The sequence below is a fragment of the Eulemur rufifrons genome, chromosome 25, assembly GCF_041146395.1.
Source record: "Eulemur rufifrons isolate Redbay chromosome 25, OSU_ERuf_1, whole genome shotgun sequence".
Classification (NCBI taxonomy): Eukaryota; Metazoa; Chordata; class Mammalia; order Primates; family Lemuridae; genus Eulemur; species Eulemur rufifrons.
In genome coordinates, this window is record NC_091007.1 from 7,141,420 (window position 1) to 7,147,419 (window position 6,000).

The window sequence follows — 6,000 nt, forward strand, 5'->3', positions numbered from 1 at the left end:
TGATATTGTATGATAAAATATGTCATCACATAGAAGAGCTGCATGACACAGTGAACCAATATTCTTCAAATAACCAATGAAAAGTGTTACAAAATCATGCATCAATAAAAGATTCATTCAAAATGCAAGACAGACCAATGAATGGATATATTATGTATGTGTGTGTGTATACACATAAAAATAGGGTTTGAAAGTTTCATTGATACGGTTTCAGATTCATCACTGCAACTAACCTTTAAGAAAGTACCACTTGTTGAATTTCACTGTAGTATCAAAGAGGAAAATCCACAATTATCCAAAAGGACTATTAATTCTTCTTTTAAGGGCTGAGTTTCTTCATATCCATCAACCATAGAGATATCTCCTATTAAACCAAATATTTAGAGATTTGTAAAATGTAAAAGCAATGCTATTCTTTCCAGTAAAATTTTTTTATTTTGGAAAACATGGTTATATTTCATGAAAACATACAATTTATGTTAAGATGTGTTTAGGTTTATTATTTTTAAATTAATCAATCAGTACTTTTTGAATTTCTCTTTTAAAGTTCTAATATGGTAGCTAGTTATGAATATAACCCACATAAACACAAACTCATTGAGGTCCTCACTAATTTTTAAGAGTGTAAAGTGGTCCAGAGACCAAAAAGTTTGGGAGCTGCTACTCTAACTCATGAAACTCCTCTGTTCTTGTCCCATTTCTTTTAAACTCTGGTTAGAGGTGTAGACTAGGAGAAAGGGTGCCAAATATGAATTGCTATAACAGCCCTCTATTTCTCAACTCCAGAGACTTCCCACCCCTTCATAGTTTACCCAACCTATACATTATAATAAGTAAATTATATTTCTAAAAGGGTTATTAGCATCCAAACCCTTAATATTAAATTGAAGTAACTTCTTCCTTCCAGAAAAAGAAAAATGTATCCTCTCTGGCCAACCCTTGAAGCCACCACTTTTAGCAATAGTTGCACCTAAACACCCAAACCAAACCTCAAATCCTAGTTCGTCTATGAACCCTCTCCTTGTTTTACTTTTTAGCAAACACTCCATTTAAAACTGTGTTTTGGCCCTCTATAATGTTTACTGAATTCCTTTATAATTTTTTTCTGATTTCAAAAGTAATAAATGCTTTTTGTGAAAGCTACCACTCTTACAGAAATAGATACCCATATTTAGGTTGATGTATATGCCTCAAGATTTTTTTCTATGAATATGATTAAATATTTTTATACAAATCAGATCATATTTTATATATATATTTTATAGTCAGCTATTTTCACTTCAAAATCTTTCTGATTTTGACCTTCATGAGAACACTGAGATCATTCTTAGTTGGCCAAAGGAATTGATAAATTCATAAACTGGCCAAATTCATTTCATAATCTCCCTTTCACCTAGTATTTGAGGAGCTCAACTAAAATCATTTTCTGTCATTATAAGTTTCCTTTATAGACATGAAACCCAAAGAACCCTGATTTTCCTGGGCCATTTATGATTTCAAATCATTTTTATACTCCATATAATAAATATGAATAATATTTTCTTAAATCTTTACTGGGAATTTGCATTTCCTAGCTATAGCATTTTTTTCACCTTTTGATTTTGGTAAACCAAAAAAAAAAAAAAAATAGGTATGGCAGGACAGTTTTCATGTTTGGAGTGGCTCATTAAGGAGCTATTTTGAGCTTATAAAAGATGCAAGTCTCCTCTTCAGAGAAGTGGCTGACTATAGGACCAGGGCAGGAAATGTACAAGATGAGCCTGGAGTACCCTGTAGTGTAAGACAGTAAGGAAGTGCTCAAAACAAAAACAAAAACCAATAAAAATCCACATTGATGGGAATATGTCACAGGGGCGCAGGAACAAACTGAAAGAGTTCCCGGTGGCCAAAGCTAGAACAATTCAAGCAACAAAATAAAATAGTATTGGATTATAACCCAAAGTAAGAAATAAATATTCTTGAGTTGATGATGAATGATTTGATATGAATGATTTACTAAATTAATGAATGGGAGGGAAGAGATAATCTCTTATGCAGCAGAATTCCAAATAAATTATGGAGATATTCCACCCTAAACGAGAGCAAATGTAACTCCTCACTCCTTAAGTGTGGGCTGAAAATTGTAACTTTCTTCCAAAGAGTACAGTATGGAAACAGAATTTAAAAAGCATAACTTTACAGGGAGAAACGTGACAAATATTCTTCAGCCAGGTGATCAAGGTCAACATTATCAATGATAAGTCATGGTAATAGTAATATATTCTTGATATGATGTGATCCGAATGGAACTTTACCCCTGTGTCCTTCCTCTCAAAAACCCCTGTCTGTCATGGGAAAAACATTAGACAAATTCCAATAGAGGAATGTTCTACAAAATACCTGGCCAGTACTCCTCAAAACAGTCAAGATCCTTGGAAACAAGACAAGACTGAGAAACTGTCATAGCCAACAGGAACCTAAGAAGACAGGACTATTAACTGGAATGTGGTGTCCTGAGTAGGACCTTGGGACAGAAAAAGGCCACTAGGTAAAAACTACAGAAATCTGAATCATATGAATTTTAGTTAATAGTAATCCATTGATACTGGTTCATCAGTTGTAACAGATGTACCACAGTACTTTGAGATGTTAATGATAGGGGGATTTAGGGGGTATAAGAGAACTATTACCTGCTTAATTTCTCTATAAATCTAAAATTGTTCTAAAAAATAGAATCTATTAATTTTTTAAGAACTCATACAACTGTGTTTACACTTAATAAAAGGAAAAGTACACAGTCTCTAATCAGAAAAGCTAGGAGTCCATAACATTTCCTCTATGTGACGGTGGCGTCTCATCTCAGGTTATTTCTTTGCCTCTCCCAGACAATTCTGGTTGAAAGCGATTTAAAAAGAAAATAAAAAAGTATTCTTCTCTGATAAAAAGAAATTACCTGTGAATCCTTTATATTCCTTTGCAGTCACATTGAGACAGGTAATTTAATAAGATCAAAGCTGTGTTGAAAGAGAGCTCTCTTTAAAGCAAAACCCATAACTTTCATTATTTGAGATAGATAATGCATGATTTCTCAGAATTGGGACTAGAAAGTGAATCTGAGTAATGGATTTTAAGAAATAATATTTGATATGTGAAAGGACAGATGACTTTTTTTCTGAAGTGTTACACTGTATTAAAAATACGTGTGTCCCCAAGAGTAAAATATGAATTGTGATCAACCGGGACGAAGACGATGACAAATGAAAGAACGTGTGACTTAATAAAAATAAGTAATGTAGGCCAGTCCATTGGAGGGGACAGGGACAAAGATAGCAGGACAAAGTCCAATGTGGCAAACCTGGAAGGAAGCTAATTCAGAGAAAGGGCAAATGGGCTAACGGTATAGTTTGTGGGCCAAGGAGGGCAGTCAGTCAACAGCATTAACTTGTACCAGGTGGGTCCACGTACTGAAGTATGTTTGACATCAATGTTACAAATAGAAACTATGCACGGTTATGCAGCCATCACTTGGGAGGCTGAGGCAGGAGGATCGCTTGAGCCCAGGAGTTTGAGGTTGCTGGGAGCTAGGCTGATGCCACAGCACTCTAGCCCGGGCAACAGAGCAAAACTCTGTCTCAAAAACAAACAAACAACAACAACAAAAAACCTTCTAGGGCACCCAGAGAGAAAAAGACCAGGCAGAACAAAAAGATTTTATAATGATAAAAATTAAACTGCTGGAAAAGACAGATAAAAATCTGAATATAAAATAATAAAGAAACAAATAACCAAATAAAAGCAGTCAAAGAGATTCAAGTACAGCACTGAAAAATAATATTTCAATTAAAGATTTCAGTAGGCCGGGCGCGGTGGCTCACGCCTGTAATCCTAGCACTCTGGGAGGCCGAGGCGGGTGGATCGCTGGAGGTCAGGAGTTCGAGACCAGCCTGAGCAAGAGAGAGACCCCGTCTCTACTAAAAATAGAAAGAAATTATATGGACAACTAAAATATATATATACAAAAAATTAGCCGGGCATGGTGGCGCATGCCTGTAGTCCCAGCTACTCGGGAGGCTGAGGCAGTAGGATCGCTTAAGCCCAGGAGTTTGAGGTTGCTGTGAGCTAGACTGACGCCATGGCACTCACTCCAGCCTGGGCAACAGAGTGAGACTCTGTCTCAAAAAAAAAATAAAAAAAAAAAAATAAAAAAAAAAATAAAGATTTCAGTAGATCTGTTCAATAAATGGCACTAGATCAATGGGACACTTACAGACAAAAATAACAATAAACCTCAACCTAAATTTCATACCTTATACAAAGATTAATGCAAACATGGGTTGCAATCTTAAAATATAAAACTTTTGGAGAAAAAACACAGGAGAAAATCTCCAAGATCTGGGGCTGGGCAGAGTTCTCAGATTGAAAATGATAAATGATAAAAGGTTGAAAATGCTAAACGAACTTCATCAAAATTAAAACTCTTTAGACACTATGAAGAGACAAGCTACAGAGTGGGGAAAAATACTTGCACACTACATATCTGACAAAAGGCTTGTGTCCAATATATATAAAGAACTCTCAAAACTTAACAGTTGAAAACCATAAAGTGTGATTAGAAAGTGGACAAAAGACATGAAGAGACATTTCACTGAAGAAGATACACAGCAGGAAAATAAGCACATGAAAGATGCTCAACATCATTAACTATTAGGGAAATGCAAGTTAAAACCACGATGAGATATCACTACGTACCTTTCAGAGTAGCTAAAATAAAAAAAAAAAATTTAGTGATACCACCAAGTGCTGGTGAGAATGCAGAGAAATGATCACTCATACATTGCTCATAACATCTTTCGGTCACTCTGGAAAACGGTTTCTTTAAAAAGTAAACATGCCACTATCATACAACCTAGCAATTGCATTCCTGGGCACTTATCCCAGAGAAATGAAGGCTTATATTCACACAAAAAAACTGTACACAAATGTTCATAGCAGCTTCACTTTGTAATAGCACAAAATGAGAAACATTGTAGACATCCTTCAATGGGTAAATGATTAAATTATGGTACTAAAGTATATGAAATTGAGATTTAAAAAAGATGCAGGAAACCAGGTGGCTGGTTAGCTCAGTTGGTTAGAGCGTGGTGCTAATAACGCCAAGGTCGCGGGTTCGATCCCCGTACGGGCCAAGGCAGCATCTTTTGGGGCAGAATGACAAAAATAGCTGGGTGTCGTCCTTGCACACCTGTAGTCAGTCCCAGCCAGCTACTCAGGAGGCTAAGGCAAGGAGGACCGCTTGAGCCCCGGAGTTTGAGATTGCAGTTAGGTAGGTTGACGTCAGGGCACTCTAGCCCAGGTGACAGAGTGAGACTCCCACAAAACAAAACAAGAAAACAGGACGGGTAGTGAAGTAGGAGGGGAGAGCTCTCACGGGCCAGAGGGAAGAAAAAGAGGATAGGAAACAATGAAAGTATTCTATAAGCTTTATTTTATTGGGGTGAAAGTGTACTTCTTTTTGGGGGAAATAGTGTATATTACTGGAGGAGATTATGATAGACTAACATTCTTGTTTCACCTATATAAATAATCAGGCTAAACCTAATGATATTGGCCTTATTTCATGATCAAGAATAATTTCTCTTTGAAATTGTTTTGAACACAAGATGAGAGACTATAGAGAAAAAAATTGTTTGAATGGAACACCAGACATTGTTTAGAGCGTAGCCTTCTTGTTTATTTGATTCTATAGGGATTCTGTGCTTTTCATTGTCTTTGTGCTAATTTACAGGTGTAATTTGTAAATAATTGATAGCATTGAAAATAATTCTTGTACTATAGACAGGCAAATGCTTTCCCTCTTTCCCCATCCCCATTTGAAAAGCCAGTTTCATATATGTACATTTTCATATTCATTTTACTATTTATGATCCATATACATGTCTACGCTTTGAATTCTCCTTTGAACCAGTTGTAACATCCGCGTGGTTTCTTCATTATTTAATGAGTTAAATAAAGTCTTTGACA

At 35.9% G+C, this 6,000-nt stretch overlaps 1 non-coding gene across 1 annotated transcript; it reads left to right on the forward strand.

Moving 5' to 3' along the window:
* Window positions 1-5,091: 5,091 nt before the first annotated feature.
* Window positions 5,092-5,165, forward strand: TRNAI-AAU (transfer RNA isoleucine (anticodon AAU)). The gene has a single exon. It is a non-coding gene; the product is annotated as a tRNA-Ile (tRNA).
* Window positions 5,166-6,000: the final 835 nt, after the last annotated feature.